The sequence below is a fragment of the Lycorma delicatula genome, chromosome 12 (genome assembly GCF_047948215.1).
Source record: "Lycorma delicatula isolate Av1 chromosome 12, ASM4794821v1, whole genome shotgun sequence".
In the NCBI taxonomy this organism is placed as follows: domain Eukaryota; kingdom Metazoa; phylum Arthropoda; class Insecta; order Hemiptera; family Fulgoridae; genus Lycorma; species Lycorma delicatula.
Genome location: NC_134466.1, coordinates 63,252,891 through 63,272,906, shown reverse-complemented (window position 1 = coordinate 63,272,906; position 20,016 = coordinate 63,252,891).

Below are 20,016 nucleotides of genomic sequence, written 5' to 3'. Positions count from 1 at the left end.
CCTCCCGTTCCTAGCCTGATGGGCATTATCGGGAACCATCCCGCCGACAGTGATGTTTGCTCGTCGAAACTACGCTACGCCACGGCTGTGTCACATACACAACCGGTAGCGCAGTCGCCGCTCCACCGACAGCTTACAATCAGTTTTTAAAGCAAATTCTATCAGCGGAGATGAAACTTCGCGGGAAGGAGCGGAGAGTCGTCGGGATGGAGATACTACACATCCGACGGGCGCCAGGAGGGTCGCTGGGTGGGAGGCCTTGAGTGGAATATCGGTCGTGGCACGTTGGGTGGGTGTAGCGGCTCATCCAAAGTGTGCTAGATGTGCGGTAGGGTGATGGGAACGCTATCTGCGTTCCCATCACCTGAAATGATCAGCTTGCGTATTAATTCTGTTATTTCTAAACCTTTCACACCATTTTTGGAAGTTTCTTTCATTCATTACATTATTACCGTACACAGGAACCAACTGCCTATGAATTTTAACCGGTTTAACGTTTTGATGGTTTAAAAATTGCTTGGCTCTACGTATTTCACATCGGCGGCAACATCGATTTTCCTATTCATTTTATAACGTAATAACTCACAAGTAATCAAAGATGCTACAACGCGACAACTTACAGACAACAACAATGCAGTTTGTACATTACTAGCATGGCCATGAACGACACAGGTTCGGCAACCATAAGGAGAGAAATTTCACAGCGGTCTTTACTTTAGAGATATCCCTGGTATAATAAAATATATTTGAAATCGCTCAATAACTCAACTTCAAACGTTTTAAAAAAATCAGTAAGTTAGATTTTTCCTGTGAAAAGTGGAGAATAATGGAAAAGAGAAAATTTTAATGTGAATATCTGGAAAGAAATACGGAATATATCTCATAAGTGATTTAAATTTAAGACAACTATAATGTCTACATAAAATAACAAAAAATTAATGATTTGCCTTATCCTGTGTGTTTAATATTTCATAAAATGAAATACAAACTCTAACTAACTAGCGAAATATAAACTACAAATATTTTTTTTTGTGTTTTTGATGCGTTCATGACTACATATTCTATTATTTTTTCCGCTTTCGCAGTTACTATGTTGTTGTTGTATACTCTCATTTTGATTTTATTATTATACGCCTTAGTAGGCTATTACTTTTATATATTTGTATTGCCTTGCATGTATTATTCCGTATTTTATTTTTTTCTTCCTCACTGTCAACATTTCTAATGGCGTTTTCAATATTTATAATAAATGTTTTTGTTGGTGACGGTTTGTGTGTAACTGTGTCTCGTTCGTGATTATTTAATGTTAGCGGTAACGCAAATTTAGGTCCTAACGATAAACATTTAATTACATATTCTGGAATCGGTAATGTTGATCAATTTTGTATCCATTTTTCGATGTATTCAACGAAGTAAGGTTTGCCGTACCTATTTCTTAAGCGGTTGAAATTATAATATTTTTTTCTTTGAATTTTAAAACTATTTTCGAATTTGTGTTCTTCCCAAATTATAAAACTATAAGTTATTTATTTCTGTAGAAATATCATCGTTAATATTCTTTTCAATCTGTATTGCATCTTTTATTAGCAAATTTAGAACTTTTTTCTTAAAATTATATACGATAATATTGATTTTGTCTCCGTTATCTTTGCTTTGGAATTCAACATGCTTGAAATTGAACTCCATAAATCTTGGAAATATATTATTTGATCTAAATTTAAGCTTTTTGTATTTTTTCTGTTTGTTTTTTATTTTATTATACTTCTTCATAACTTTTGTCGTACTATTGTATTAATAACACGTAATGATATCTTAATAAAACCTCATTTTAACCGATAATTTCTTTCATATATTCATATATTTATAATTTCTTTCAGTGCCTCACAAAATAATACACTTTATTTCTAGACTATTACATTTAAAATTTTATTATTTATTTTAATTATATAAATATTTGTTTTAAAAAGAAAAAAAATTACATAAAATCCCATTTATAAATAGAATATATTAAATGTCAATCATTATCAGTATTCCAATTAGAATTTATTATTTTAAAACATTTTTTTATTCCGAAAAGGCTTTTATAGATTTTTCTATACAATGTACTGTCGTTTTCGCGTTTCTCTAGCGGAGAGAAATAGAACTAAATTGTAGTTGAATCGATAAAATTATTTTAACATATATTAATAAATTTCATAATGATAAACTTAATTTTAGTAATTTAAACGTTAAATTTCAATTACCAATATATTTTAGAATATCAATTTCATATCCTTTTTACTGAGTCTTTATTAATATTATATTTTTAGAATCTTAACTTGAAACTTCTCGACTTTCAAGTGATGTTATTTTCTGGAGGGTGGAATGAATTTCATCACCTCGTTGGCTGGGTGGGCCGGCACACCCCCAATTAGCAGACTGGGTGCGTCAAATTATTTTAACGCGGGACTGTTCACGCGGTCCCGTAACAATCGTTAAATTAACATCAGTTATATCCCTTGTAAGGTGGTTGTACCTGAACCGAGTAAACAATCACGTGTTTCTTTAAAAAGTACTTATAGACTATATTATTATCGGTAGCTAAATAAAATTCATCACTTTTTTTTTTGTTTAACCTCCGGAACTACCATTAGGAGGAGGAGGTATTGCTTCAGATTATGAGACAAATGATTTTTAGCATGAGTGAAAATGCCACGCCTGGCCGGGGGGATGGAAGGCTCGAGACGTTACCACTCGCGCCACGGAGGCCGGAAAAAATTTGTCGCGTGCCTACTTATATATGTAGTAGCAGAAAAAAAGCCTCTTTGAGAGTAGCTTTTACATCGAATATAGTTAAATTAAATTCAATATTTTTTTCTAAAATTTCAATAGCGAATTATTTTTTTTTAAATTTAAACAGAAAAAACTTACCTTTGAGTCATTAGAAGTACTTGATATATAAAATAAAAGAATAAGTGAGTAAAAGGTACATTTATTAAAGAATAAGTTTTGAATTATAAGTTTATATATATATATATATATATAATTCTCAATCGAATTGAGAAACTTCTTTTTTTATTGACATTTTAAGAAATTTAGAAAAATTTAAACTTCATATCAATAATAATTAGAAATTTCAATAAGAAATTTTAATTAAAAAAAAATTATTAATATAGTTAAAAAATATTTCCATAAATATATATACATAAAGGTTTTCATATCTGCAGTTGAAGAATAATTACTCCCAATTTTAACTATTTTTAAATCTGTTAACAGATTGTAATAAGAATACACAACATTTATTGACTGAAACAGAAAAAAGCTAATTCTAAAAAATAAGAAAAAGCTAGGCATCATAAACATTACTACAGTTTGTTAGTGTATAAAAAGACCGGGAAACCGGCATACCGGCCAAGTCATAATACCTTTTACAGCTTTTTCCGGCTTCGCCAGAAAGTCTTTGCGATTCGATCATTAAAAGTATTATTTTTAGTTTCATAATAAACCTTAAAATAAAAGTAACAAAAAATATTTTCCGAATCTTTTAAAATTTTGGAGCCTCCGTCTCGATGGAGCTTTTTGATTGATTATAATTAATCATTACCAAAATAAGATATACGCATCAATATTTTCAAATAAAAAAGTTTTGAATTTCGGAGCTTTCTTACTCTGTAGGGACATTTAGTAAGTTTTTTTTTTTATAAAGTGATCCTTAACAAAAAACATCTGATGTGGACAACACATGACTTCCTTGTACGCCTATTAAATTACATTTACACATTTTTTTAAAAATGAAAAGTACATAAACGTTTATTTCATTAAAAACTTCTGATATTTTTTCAATAAGAGGTTAATCTCATTGTAATATTACAATAAATAAACGTAATTAATAAAGATCTCACTGAATAATAAATAAATATATTTAAATTAAAAAAAAAAAGGAGATGAAGTCTGATTCGAACCGATGTGCCTTCGCCTAAGATCCAAATATTTCATTAATTAAAATTTCATTTGGATATAACTCTGGAACCAGTGAAAGTAAGTACCACTTATGATATATCGTTTAAAAGCTATGAAGGCTTATTACTGTAGTTAAGAAAAAGCCCAAATTGTTGGACACACACACACACACACACACACAAATTAGTTATCATCATTATTATTATTATTATTATTATTATTATTATTATTATAATTATTTATTATTATTAGAGTAAGGAAAGTATATTACATTACCGCTAAAAAATTTCTCAAATTTAATGTAATTAATCTAAATGGTTTAATTTCCATGGATTTGTTATTACGCGTCATAACAATTAATAACATTTTTTTAAACCAGTGTGATTTATTAATCCAGTCGAATTTGTATAACTCATTCCTTAAATTTTCCCGCTGAAAAAAAAAAATGTATGGTTTAGAATATAAATTAATTTGCTCAAATTAAAAAAGTAAAATATTTAGTCATTTATGAAGTTTCAATTTAATTATTTACTTACTAGTCGGTCATCTTTTCTTCCCTTCATCTAGCCAAGGGGCTCCGCCCGCTCTGTTACCCTCATGATTGTGAGAGTAATACGATAAATAACTATTAAAGACTGAAAAGCTCTTTTCTCCAACGTTTCCCTTGTTCTTGACGTAAAAACTCTGATACGATCCCGCTGTAGACGAAGCTATAGCTCCAGTCTAGGCGTAGCGCTTTCGGTCAGTAGCTAACTGATAATCACGCACTTCAGCTATTTCATAAGACCGAGATACTCCCATTCTTTTAGCAGGCTTTGAATAATAAGAAAGGTACCTTCTCTTTATTGAAGGCATATTTTTTTAACTTTCGATAGTCCAATATCGACAGCCAAAATAAACAACCAAAATCCATAAATGGTTTGCTAAATGGGGTAATTTAAGCTAATAATAATAATAATAATAACAAATATCTTTAACATCTTAACCCCCCATTAGGAATATCGTGATAATTCTAGTTGGAAATAATGGCCAAGCCTTTAAGGTATACATCTGCAAAGTTTTTATTAAAATCTGTCCTGTAGTTATTGCGTGATGCATACATAGGGAGACCTAAGTTATCATTTTATTATATGTATAGATTAATAAGATCTAATTATAATTTATTTAAATAGAAAAAAAAATTACCTCCATAGTAACGCGTTCTCCACTTGCATCAAAAACATATATTAGATAAAAAACAAGAATACAAAAAAAAATCCCTCTGTTAATTTGGATATTATATCATCCTTCTATAAAAAAGAACATTTTTTTTCTATCGTACAATTTGTTTATTCACAATAGGTTTGGACTAAGGAACCACGATTAAATATAATTAAAATAAAGACTTAATCCGGAGTCTCCAATTAAGCCCTTTAATAAAACATACATATTTAAGACAAAAGCTCACATACATAAATGCACTTGCACTGATTCAGTCCTTATAAGGACTGAATAGTCCTTATAAAAGACTAACGAAAAACGAAACAAAAATCAATAACATAAAAAAAAGAAGAAGACAAATAAAATAGTAACATAATTATCTCGTGAAAGAGAAGAAAGAAATCAGGCTCTCCATGAAGGCATTGAGATGATGCTCATGACTTAAGAGATATCGTCCCTACTCGAGTCACTCAGACTTCCCCAAATCCAGCACATTAAGGCGTTTCAGTTGGCGGACATCGTCACTATTGTCTAGGAGGTTCACTGCCAGATAGTTTACATGATTACCTAGCCGTTGTGTGTAATTTGAACCAAACTGTTTGATTTCCTCGCGAACATAAGGCGATTCCAGGTAGTAATGGATTTCTTCGTTCCGTGCAAACCACAGTGCCTCTGTAATGGTTCTCGCCAATTCCCACACACACTAATAACATCTGGAAACATTGTATAACCTCAATGTTGCTCTTTTTTATTGTACCCCATAGCTTTATTCAAAATCAGTTTTAGAATGACTGTTTTATTAAATCTTTCTTGGTCAGCGACAAATGTGAACCCTTGTCTAACAATCAATAAAGCTCCTTATACCTGATGTTTAACTGTTTTATTTTTCCCTTACTTGGTTCTTCCATGTCAAACGACGACCATGACAAGGTACGGTACACATGATGGAGAATCAGTAGGGTTTTCGTCCCGAAAATGGCACTGAGGACGCCATACTCCGTGTGATGAGTGCGGTAACAGCTAGTGAAATGGAATATGTCCTGGGAATCTTCCTGGACATTTCTGGGGCGTTTAGTAATCTGTAGTGGCTCTCGGCCATTTATCAACTACAAAAAAGAGAATGCACTGTGAGTGAGTTGCAGGTCATGCCAAGTTACTTCATTGACCGGAATGTGCTACTGCGCGAGGGCAGCCATGAGGTAGGCAAGACGCTGTCCAAAGGGTATTTCCAGGGCAGCGTGTTGGGTCCTTTGTTGTGGGTAGTGGAGTTTGATTCCTTTCTTTGGCTGAGGTTGCCCAGCGGGCGTCACATCGTGGCTTATGCTGACGATGGGTGCTGGTCGAAGGATGCTCGCGGAAGGAGGTAGAACTCCGAGCTACTCAGGCTTCGATCTTTGTGGTCATCAACATAAGATGACGTTCAGCCCGCAGAAGATCACGATGATGCTCTTCAAAGGCCGTTTGTCAGTGAGTCGGTGAGTCCGTGTTTTGATGGCAGGCCAGCGTATTAAGTATGTTCGGTTCCAAATTACCTCGGGGTGTTTCTAGATGAGAAAATGAAATTTAAGAAACACCTTCAATACGTCGTGGGGAAGGTCTGCAGTGCCTTCTTTGGTAAATGACGTGTGGTTAATCCCGATTGAGGTCTTAACTTTAAGACCATGAGTATCCTTATAAGGGCGTCTGCGAAGCAATTATGCGATATTCGGCGCCAGTCTAGGCGGATAGGCTAAAATCAAAAGCTATCGGGATATATTTTTGAGGGCTTGTCGAGGACGCTTTTAGGTACTGGAGAAATGGATCCGCATTTGCTAGGAACGGAGGGGTTAGTGTGGCAACCGGAATCATCACAAGGCGTGTGTCTTCCCCTACGTGGGTCAGAATGTTTACGTTTTAATTTCATGTAAACGATAGTGGCGTCCTAAATTAAACTGGTGGTGAAAATCTCTATGCGTGGCCTCCATACTGTTATATCTTTATAAAAAGCTTTGATGGCTAAAGCACGCTTTGCACTACTTTCAAGTATCCGTGGTAACTAAACGGCAAGATGGTATGAGCTGGGTTCTATTGATTATTCACTGCTGTCATTCGCCCAGCGCTACCAACACGAACTTCAAAATTTCTCTTTTCCTTGAATTACTTTGTATAAATGGAAAAGTTCTTCCCTGTTCATTTAATACTAATTTTCCAATTTTTCAAATAATTGCCTCATTTCTCCTCATTCACCAGTAAACGATGAAAGTGGGTTGTAAATGGATATTTCAAAATCACTATATCTCCTTTCAGTTTTTATGAGATAATGAAATTTATCAGGAATATATTAAAATAAAAAATATTTCATTTAATTTCAGGTCTTTTCTTAACAGCATCTCCAAGCATTTTAAGCGGGATTAAAACAGAACTTTTTAATATTCATATATATATATGACTTTAATTTAATAATGACCTAAAAAACAGACTTTAATTATTTATAAATACCATACCATAGGTTCGGAAACGCTTCATTAGAGAGTGTCACTTCACCCACCGGGTTGGTCTAGTGGTGAACACGTCTTCCCAAATCAGCTGATTTGAAAGTCGAGAGTTTCAGCGTTCAAGTCATAGTAAGGTCAGTTACTTTTACACGGATTTGAATACTACATCGTGGAAACCGGTGTTCTTTGATGGTTGGGTTTCAATTAACCACACACCTCAGGAACGGTCGAACTTAGACTGTACAAGACTACACTTCATTTACACTCATACATATCATCCTCATTCATCCTCTAGTATTATTTAAAAGGTAATTACCGGAGGCTGAACAGTAAAAAGAAAAAGAGTGTCACTTCAATACTTACTTCTTAAATAACTACTAACAAAAGATAAAAGAATTGTAATGTCTAAAATATAAAAAAAGGAAAATTTACTTAAATTTATTTACCTGTACAATAAAATACATTGACATACAAGTATATAAGCAAAATGCGCAATTTAATGAAAGTTATATACCTTGAATTCCTTCGCTAACTAAATTAGTTTTCCTGTAAAGAAAATTTTAATTTATTTCTTCTTTCAATTTGACGGTTAAAAGTTTGGTAATTCAACAAAAATATATTTTTAATTTACTATCAAAATTTTCCAATTTCTTTAATCTATAGTCAAGATACAACGATGATTTTTCAATATGAATGAACTGTAACATACTAACTACATATTATTAAGTAATTATTGGCATTAAAATTACGTCAAATAAATAACATTCTTCTTACTTCTGTTTGGTTTTAATTTTTACAGCGTTATCTAACCAACCAATTACGATGTTTTTATTTAGTTTTTTAAAGATAATTTTCCCGCACTTTGTAGAGGATACAAATACAGCACTTTGTAGAGGATTAGTATATTGCTTAATCTTATCGATTCAGCATTATTCCCTGAACCTATAAGATCAGCATGAAACGCTTATTATTTCTGAAAATGCATTTGCCATTTTAAAGGTATTCTTTAAGATATTTTCATGGAGAGATGTGTTTTATGACAAAAAAACACGGGGAAATTTGGTAAGCCAAATAAAGTGAACAACAGAAGTATTTAGCGTATAAGTAACACAGGAGAATTTTGCTATACTACGATGGTAATACAAATCTATCTTTTATAGATGATGATATTAAATTTAGTAAATCATAATTAGTGTTGAGAAAGTCGATATTAAGATAAATAATGCAATCTAAATAGGCAATAACATTAAATTTACGAGTAGTAAAAAATATTCTATTTTATTATTTATTCGTTTTTTTTATTTTTTTATTTATTTGCTAGTGAGATTGGTAAGGTTTAAATTGTAATAAACGTTCCCTGGGTTACAAGAAAGTTAACGTTACAATTTCGTAATGATTGGTTCAATAGTTTTCACGATTATCGGGAACAAAAAAAAATTAAGTTGTCTAGTAGGAAGATGAATGCCACTAGAATGAACACCTTATTCAACTTCTAGGTAAATAAGTTAAATACTGTCTTCTGATGAATAAAAGTAAAATAAAATCCACCCGATTATAGTTATTTACATAAATTCTATCGTTAATCGACTATTATCGATATTAATCAAATTAATAACGACTTCTTGGAACATACTTTGCAATCGATAATAGATTTATATTTTATCGAAAATCGGTACGGACCTTAAACAAATACAATATTCAAACACATTATTCTAGTACTGATTTATTCCGTTTAAAGTACAATTAATTAAAATATAAAAATAGTTATTCAATTTATTATTTTTAATAAATAACTGATAATGAATTGACCATTCTTAATAATATATGTTAAATATTTTACACAAGTAATTTTTTGAAGAATTTTTATTTATATTATTATTTTTTGATGAATTAAATTTTTTATTAGAAAATATAAAATTACTGATATCGTTCTTTTCATTTATCGATAAACAAAGTAATTTTATATCATTAGCGACAATTTCCATTGATAAAATTGATACAGAAAATGATACGCATGCATGCATCGCTGATAATATAACGTATGTGCTTTGTATAAAGTAAAAAATGAAATATACATATAATTTGTTAAAATACTTTGGATAGTGTACGGGATTAATTAACGGTAGATTTTCTAAATCTATTGAACTTAAATCATCTGTATTAATTATTATATTAAGACCTGCAATTAACGGTAATACGTCGGTAATAATGATACACGTTTTAATTGAATTATACATTCTTCTATTACGGATATGTATATCATTTTTAATAGCATTCAATAATTCTCTTCTATCATTTGTAATTATAAATGGATATTCATCATTATTTCCTTTTGATATAATTATAACAGTTGAAACAAAACATTCCCATGACAAAATAATTACGGTAGCGTACATTAATGACGCGGTGTAAAATGCAATTGATTTTAACTTATTAATTCTTGTATCAATATAATTCCAATTATTTATTAAATACATCGTTGAAGAGACATAGAATATTAATTTTAATAGAATATATAATAATAATCGAATGCCATGTTCACCGCTTTTCATATCTAAACCGAAGAATTTTATCGTATTTTTTATTATATTCGTTGCTTCCATTAATTTATTTTCAATTACATTATTTTATTTCATACTGAAAAAAATAAATAATTACTCTTTAATTATAATAGATAAATCAAGAAAAAGTACAATTAAAACAAGTTAGCAAAGTATTGTAAGAGTTTCACATTTGTTTCATTTGAAAACCTTTCTGTTCGGCATTGCTGTTCAATAATTAAAAATTTTATTTTATTTTCATAATAAACGCTTAAATATATATATAATAGAAAAAATGCCCGAATTTATTAAAATATTGGAGCCCCCATATCAATGCAATTTTTTTTGATTACCAAAATAAAATTCTTACTAAAATAAGATTTAAGCATCAAAATTTTCAAATTTCAAATATAATTTTTTTAATTTTAGACGGATTCCCTTACTTTGTGACGATAATTTAGTAAAATTTTTACAAAGAAGTGATCCTTAACAAAAAAAATTGAAAAAAGAATTTTTTTTAAATATTCAAAGTTATAGACAAAAGAAGATCATATATTTTTTACAGAGTGGAAAAAATGGCCTGCCACAAGGGTTGGTACTTGCGCCTCTCCTTTTCAGCTTCTACGTTGCGGACACGCCAGAGACAAGATCTAAAAAGCACGGCTACGCCGATGACTGGATGCTAACAATAAAATGTAGATCGTTTGAAGAGTCGGAGGAGGTCCTGATGGCTGACCTGGAGAAACTAGGGAGGTACTTCCGGAGATGGCGCCTCCAACCGAATGCTAGTAAAACAGAGGTGTCGTGCTTTCATCTGAGTAACAAGTTTGCTAATAGGGAGATTAAAATTCTATTCGAGGATACATGGCTCTTTCACAATAAGACACCGAAATACCTTGGCGTGACACTTGATAGAACGCTTTCATTTAAGGAGCACCTAATGAAAACTGCAGGGAAGCGAAAGCGAGAAACATCATACTTAAGCTCTGTGGAACGACGTGGGGAGCATCGGCTTCCACTTTGCGCACATCGGCTCTGAACCTGGTCTTCTCGGCTGCTGAATATTGTGTGGCTTCGGGGGTGGTATGTGGCTCCCGGTATTGAGCCACATACCACCCCCGAACCTACGCCGTATGAGCGCTCTTGTAAGAGAGTACAAGAAGATTATGGACAATCGAAACCTGCCGATACATGAGGACATTGGGAATGCCAATCGTGGTCGCCTTCGATCTAGAAAGCCACCTATCAAAACAGCAATTGCTGCCGAATTTGATCTAACTGACGCCTGGCGTCGAGAATGGACCACAAAGCAGAATAATCAAATCCCATGTATTACTCAAAGTCCGCCGGGTTTTGACTTGCCACGTAAGACATGGTCAACGCTAAACAGAATACGGACTCAGCATGGTAGATGCGCCTATTTCCTGTATAAATGGGGTAAAACACCGACGCCCCTTTGTGAGTGTGGTGAAAATCAGACACATCACAGAAGTTTGTCCTAGGACAGCTTATGAAGGGAATCCTGAAGATTTCCTGACGGCGACTCCAGAATCGATAGCATATATTAGTTTGTTAAATCTTTGTTTATAATTTTGACTGTAATTGGTGTTAGGTTTTAGTACCATACGCTAAATAAATGATAAATACATAGTGGAAGTAAATTTTTTTTAAATTTCTAAAAATATTCATGTATAGGTTAAGCTTAATAAATTTGTTTAAGTTAAGTTTCTGTAAATCTAATATTCCTCCAATAAAAGCTAAAATAAGAAAAGGAAAATCTTCGACAATCTTTTCTAGATTTTAGATCCGACGTCTATATCTAAAAGACGTTGTAGACGTTTCATGATAGCTCGATTTATAAACTTTCAAAAAATGTTGAAAAATATTTCAACCGAAGGGAGATACAGGAAAAAACTAAAAAAGCATATATTTAAACTTTCACAGATTGGGGTTGATTTTTTGAAACTTTTTTCGATTATTTACATATGCATGTAGGTAAAAAAATTCCCTTTAATAAGTTTTCTCTAAAATACCTCTGAAGAAAATCGAAATTGGTTTTTTCGCGATAAATCCTCACCCCCGAAACGAATTTTGAAAAATAAATTAATATGATCAATCTTCCATATACAGGAATATTTGAATCAAATTTGAAAAAAATCGGTTCGGTAATTTCTGAGATATAAGGCCAAAAATAATGTGACACATGTACATACATATATGTTTATACATATATAGGTCTAAATGAACTAATTTGATCCTAAAACATAAAGATTTGCAGAAAAAATCGATACCCCATTTTTGACATGATCATCGTGCTTTCGCCTTTAATAAAGCTATTCTTGCCATTTCCGTTGGGAAAGTAACGTATAAACATTAAAATCGAAAGTTATTAGACATATGAATAAAAAATAATATTTTTAAAATATTGTAAATATTTTAACAATAATATAATTTCTTACAACACAATAATTTACCCACCGGTTGGTCTAGTAGTAAACTCGTTGTCGTAAATCAGCTGATTTCGAAGTTGAAGTTTTCAAGTTCAAATCCTAATAAAGGTAGTTCATTGGGATTTCAATACTAGATCGCGGATATCGATGTTATCTGATGGTTGGGTTCAATTAACCACATGTCTCAGGAGTAATCGACTTGGGTTTGTTCAAGACTGTACATTTACCGGTGCAATTACATTACTCTGATAAGTCGCTAATGACTTTAACTGGGGATGCGACTATAATAAAAATATTTTTTTTAAATATATAATTTGAAAATAAAAATACTTACTCAAGATTATTCAACGCTCAAGTAACATAGAGGACTGGAAAACGTTATTATTTAGTCGGAGTTACTTTAACAAAATTTATTTTTACCTTCAAAAAAGTAAATAGATGTACATTTTTAACATTAAAACATTAAATAAAAATTTCATAAACTTTCTCATGGAAAATTTAAAAAAATTTTCCTTTGTGAGATTGCGTTTGTATATATAGGAAGAATGTTCGGTAATAACGGCAGACACTATTTTGAGATATATTATAAATTTATTACCGTTCTATAGGTTAAACATAACTATGGGTTATTTTTCAAATATACTCGTATATTCTATATTTTCGATTTTTTTTTACCTTCGATACAAAGTCGGATACGATAATGGGTATAAATCGTGAATAGTCACTTGTACGATTGAATCGGATGTAAACATAACACAAATAGAACAAACAGATTTATTGTTTATTACCTTTTATCCATCCGCCTCATTCTGAGTCAGCAACGGAAAAAAGTACCGTATCATCCGAAAAATTTCCTGATGAAATTCATCAAAATTTTATTTCAAAAATTTTGATGAATAAAAATTTCAAAAATGTTATTTTTACATAAAAATTTATTTCTGTTAAAAAGAAAAAAAGAGAGAATCAAAATATTTTTAAATTATATACTTCATATATTGGAGAGAGAGAGAGCGCTATCGAGAAATCTGTATATATATATATATATATATATATATATATATATATATATATATATATATATGTACAAGTATTTTACACTTTTGGTAACCTAATAAGATTTATCGTAATAATGAAAGTTTTTTGACGTCCATCGAAACATGTTCTGTACGCTTTACAATCAGAGGATGTTGGCTTGGAATAAAAACGTATACATAGGTAGAGAAACCAACTGTTTGATTCAAAAACTGGCTATGTGAATATTGATAAAGATATGAGTATTAATAAAAATTTATAAGATTGCCAAATCGGTGACAATACTAATCTAGTAAGAAGGCGGTAACGTCCGCTATCTGCTGGTCAACGGGAAACGTGATCTACAAGAAACTGTTGTGATTGATCACGAAAATCACGTCACCAAAAGTACAACAGACCACTGGTGATCACTGATCGGTTGAAGTTTTTCGACGACTCATTCGGGGAAACGGACGCGCTGTGCCAGCTGCCCGACGGAGACAACGTGATATTTGCGGGCAAAAGATTGTACGTATTTGACCTCCACAGACAACAGTTGACCGAAGATTTTTCGAAGAACGCGTGTTCCCAATTCAACATTGCTCAACCCTTTAAGATCAACGGGTCGTGAGCACGTCCATCGGGAAGATTATCTCATCCGTAACGAGGACTACGAGTCTTGAGATAAACGAATACATCTTCGCGACGGCAAGGACGGATCTCATATTCAACCTGTTTTCCGGAATATGAGCAGACATGGAGGAAGCTATGAGATGTTAAATCAACAATGAGATGTTCTCTTTTTTTTAAAATGAAAACTGCTACGACGGTGCCAAGGGTCGGCAGGAAAACCACGTTCACTTCCGGTTGCGGTGGTACAAAGTGATACAACAGCGTCTTCTTGAGGCATTTTGTTTCAAAGTACTACCTCTATCCAACAACAGAGTTTAGAGGGGAGAAATCTGTCAATACTTTTCCTTTACGACTTCAGTATTGGATAAGTAACCGATGAATGGATCAAACCTTCTATAAATTAATCGTTTCAACTCGATCGCTAGACAAAGCTTCGTTCAGACTCCTGTTGAGAAAAGACTTTGTTGTATATACCTTGCACTGCAGATCGTTCGATGTTCCCGATAGTTTACATCTCGAAATGAAATGCACTTGCGATATGATAAGCGATATAATTTCATGAATGAGAAAACTATTAAATATCGAAATATTATACTACACGTAAAAATGTATTTGATGGTGGTGTTCTTGGCGGTGCCTTATTCGTTATAAACCACGGAGATTTGGAGCTCTTCCTGAGCGGGAAGTACCGATGCGTAAATTGATCTAATACTGTATGAAATGTTATCTGTTTAATGTAAATAATATTCTGTTTTGTCGTTTATTATAGAGAATATTAGAAATTAAATGTATTAACTTCAGTAAATGTATTTCTGTTAATACTGCGTGTTTGTTTGTTTATTACCCCTTCACCACCAACAGAAAGTGGATAGGATATGGGTTAAAATTTACAATTACTATTTCAAGGTAAATGATAGGAAAGAAAGACTATGTATTTAACTAGAATTGTTTATTAATAAAGTGTTATTTTACAATTAAAGACTAAATAAATTCAAAATACATAAATTTAAACAATATCTTATATCCAATCATCATGAGATTTACTGATAGAATATGATGATTAAATTTTGAGTGAACATAATACGATTTGTTATATCGGATCAAGTAGTTAGAATAATGAATCAAGATATGTGTAACACAGTTAGCTGTATTGAAATGAAATAATGCAGTTTCATTCAATTTGTGCCCTCACCAGGACAAGTTAGTGGTTGTTTGAAGAAATTTAAATATTTCTATAAGCCACCTAATATCACAAATATCCATTCCGAGATATAGGGTGCTGCCTATTCCATATAACTCTTTACAAAGAAGACAAGCATTTACTTAATACATCAGGGGCATTGTTGTATGATTAAATTCTACAGATTACTATCTGCAGCATATCTGTCGAATTTTGATTAGGAGGATGTCATAATGTGATTAATTAACCGGCTTCCTCACACGTACTACTAATGGGTGGCTTTAATGCACAGAATCTTATTTGTGGATATTGGAAATGTTCCTTTAAAATCTGACTTTGTTGTATTAAATAATGGCTTTGAACTTATTTAAATGCCAGATACGGATTGATGTCCTGTTAAATTTAACATTTATAACTGCATCAATGGCACTGAAATATACTTTCAAGGTTTTATACATTTCCACCGAAGTGAGCATTTTCTGGTGGAAATTTAAACAATTTCAATGAAAGTTTATTCCATCTCCAAAGGCAACTGTTTGATGAGGCAGATTGGATGAGCTTCACTCCCTGAAGCGACTGAAGTTATTGATAATGATGTCGATGCTTTAACCAATGTTTTATTTAACTGAGATTTGTAAGACTTAAAAAACGATCCTGACAACAATACTTGGTCTATACTAACAGAAATACTACTACAGCAGACATTTGGAAGATAGTGAAGGTCATCTGTGGGCGTACAAACTTTGTTTCCATATTATGCTGTTAATTTGAAGACGATCTAATAGATTCACCAAACAAAATCAGATTATCAGATATGATGGGATGGAACTTACCTGTGGAAGTGGAAGAAAGCATATATTGTTCCAATTCTAAAAAAATATAAAACTCCAACAGATCCCATTAGTTAGAATCCTAATTCTTTGACGTGTGCTACTGGAAAAATATATATTTTGCAACTTGTCAATTTCAGCATCAGTCAATCTACTTTTCCTCCTATAGGTAAATTATCCCTCGGTAAATGGTCTTTATGTTCTAATTTTTTTTTTTTGTAATCTAGCCCCCATACTCTTCTGGATGTGGAAGAGCACTCTAGCCTTTTGACAGTTACATCACTGTAACGTTTATCTTTTGTTTATTTTTCTATTGTTTTGTATGTAAAGTCTTAAAATATCCATCTTATTATAAATCTCAAAATACAATTTATTTAAAAATTACATTATTTTAGGGATACAGGCACAATTAAAGTTCAGCACTTTAGTTCAAGTTCAGTCTGACCCTTCCTGAGAGAGTTCTGTATTCTTTATCCTTATGAAAAAAGTACAAATGGTAACATGCAGGGGGTTTAAATCCATTAAAAGTTCTACTTTTAGCTAGCTACTTGAACCTGAGGTATCAAAACCCCATTTTTTCTACCCCCTGGGCCAATGGTTGGTGATATCAAAAAACTTTACTTAGATAAGTTTTAGGCCCTTATTCAAGGAAATGTAGAAATTTTAAACGAATTCGATATTTACTTAATAAAAAAAAAGTTATAGGGCCTTTTTTTTCGAAAAAGCCACTCTATTTCCATTTCCATGGTCCGATTTTGGCCGTTAATTAACTCGACCGAGATTTTGGGTCGAGTTTTTTTTAGGGAAAATTTGAATTTGATTTGCACAAAATTACTGCAGTTATCGTGTTCACAAGAAAGTGAAATATATATATCTATATACAAACCTTTGAGCTGACGGTGGTTTTGGCGTTTGGGGGTGTGAAACGCGAAGACATGTCAAAATTTTCTGGAAGTCGTATCACGGTACCCATTACAATAGGTAGCTAGCTTTCTTATGAAATCTACCTTAAAAAAGGCATAAAAAAGAGAGAAGCGTTATTTACGAAAGGTAGAATCTTTAATCGGTCACAAATAAAAAAAAAAATTAAGGTATGTATAATATATTCAACGTAAGAGCTATGCTACGTGTAGCTGTTGTTTGTAGTAATGAGATTTTATTGCAGCGTGTGCGATTGTGTTAGTGCAGTAACGTGATAATGTACCGACTGACACAGTTTGTTAGTCCTTACCAGCGTTTATAGAAAAAAATAGTATGGTAACAATTCAAAACAAGAGAAGGAACGTTTATAATGTTTTTCTTTACTTTTCAAGGACAAGTTATAAAGATTAAAATAAACGTTTAACAACCCCAGTGTAAGTCTACAACCGACATTCGTATATGTTGGTAAGGTAGGAGTGGTACACGTTGCAAGAAAAAAATTGTCATAAATAGTTTTTTTTTTGGTTTACATGTACACCAGTGCTATCTAGTAAGACAAATTTCAACTGTATTAGTTTATTACAAGGCTTCATAGAAGTAACAGCGTAACTCATAGTGGCGTTTTTTTTCTTTATTTGCTAATGAAAGAAAACATAATTTCGGTAGATTAACTAAATTTATTTTTTGAATAACATTATTCAATTAAAATGAAAGTAATAAGTGTATCTGTATATATGTGTGTGTGTGTGTGTGTGTGTGTGTATTTACACACACAGTGAACTGTTGTTATTGAATGTTTTAGTGAACTTACTGAAATTATTTTCAGTAGTCTGTTCTATATTACAGTGAAAAGTTTTGTGTTCTCAATATTCTACTTTCAAACTTTTGTTAACGGATAACAAAGGAAAAAAATACAAGTTCAACAATAAAAAAGTAAGTACAAAGTATTTTACGAAGAAACTGAAAATATTTCAATAGATATTCTGCAAGAGAAAATTAAAAAAAAATCATTGTATGTAAACACTGATCCGAACTCGCTCTTTTTTCGAGTTACAGCTTAAAAAATTTTCCTTAATTTTTGTTCCAAGGGTAAAATAAATCCATACTGAAATTCTTGGAACTTAAATTTGATAATTTTATGTGGTTTTGATCTGAAGAATTGAAGTAAAACAGGTCCTGGATTGAATAAAACAATGTCTAAATAATCTTTACTTTCCCGGCAAATATAGCTACATTAATTATATTAAAGGGGAAAGTATAGTAAAGGTGATCATGTTAAAAATGGGGTATCGGGTTTTGGACATTTTTTAAGTTTTAGGAACCAACTACTTTTAGATAAAAAAAAATATATGTGTGCTTAACTTAACACCGCACGGCCGAAGTGATAACTTGTATGGATCGCAATCGTTTCGAATTAATATATATTACAAGTAGCATATTATGTTTACATTCAATAGCCAGTTTAACCTTTGATCCCTAGAACCAATTTGACACACAATTTCAACGTATGTTTTCCACGATTATCCCCTGTTTGTAGTTAAATTTTCACGCAGAAAGAGAGGATTTACTGCAAAATATGTAGAAAACACGGGTTTGGATGCCCACAAAATTACAACAAAGAAATTTGCTATTGAACCTCCACATCTCTTTTCACGTTTATTCGAATACATTAAAGAACGGCTACTTTCAATGATGAATGTTTGTTCACATGTTGAAACAGTTGATTTACTGAAAAATGCATAGTAAAACATATGTTTTAACAGAAAACAGCACGATTAATTTTAAATTTATGATGATTATGTAGGTCCCATTCCATTCAGCGATATGTGTGTATATTATTTATCATTATTTAATATATGCAGTGATTATTATTTACGATTTAAACTTCAAAATTATGGTTGATTTTTATACTCTAACAGCTACTCGGTTAACTTGTAAACTTATAATGATTTTCTGCATCAGTCAGTTATCACTACTTTCAGAGAAAGCGGGTTTTGTGGATTTTTATAATTGTGATAGCTAATTATTGACAGCTGATGTTATTTTATTCATATTTTACATAAGAAACGGGATTTCTCTAACATCTTTTGCTCAGAGGTACTTTGCAATCACCCGGAACGATAGGTCTTTGTCCCATGCGTCTAGCGGCCACCGTTCTCGAAATACTAGCGCGAGCGAAATTCGCCCCTACAGAATTGCAGGACCAAAATATTTTATATAAAGTAATTTTTTAACAATAAACAGAAATCTTTACCGACAATATTTTCAAGATTAATGATTTTTTAATGTATATAAATTAGGTGTTGAAAATCTTCACATATGTTATCCAAACTCAATAAATATTATAATGTGTTACACTTACAATGAATTTAAACAATATTTTTTCTTATTATGAACGATAGTGAGGGAGAATTATTGTGAATCACCGGCAGTTTTTTATCCCACCACCCATCCTCTGCTAATACATATTACATATATATACACTCATACATGCGTATATATATTCTCGCTCTATGCCTTTTTCTCTTTCATATATATATATATATATGCTTAGGGTCTTCTGTTACGCTACAGATTTTGATTACGAGTCAGCGATTTTTTTCCCATGTTCCCATGTAATTCGTATGTACAAAAAATAGACACAACGCGCCTTTAGAAGTTTTCACTTCAAAAATACGTGTTAAATATATGTAATAGATAATACATATAATAATAGATAAACAATGTTTAAGCTTTCCATATCATAAGCAAAAAAATTTTAATTTGTTACAAAAATCTTACAGACTTGATTTCATTTATTAAACAACGAATAATCATAAGAATTGTATTATTTCTGTA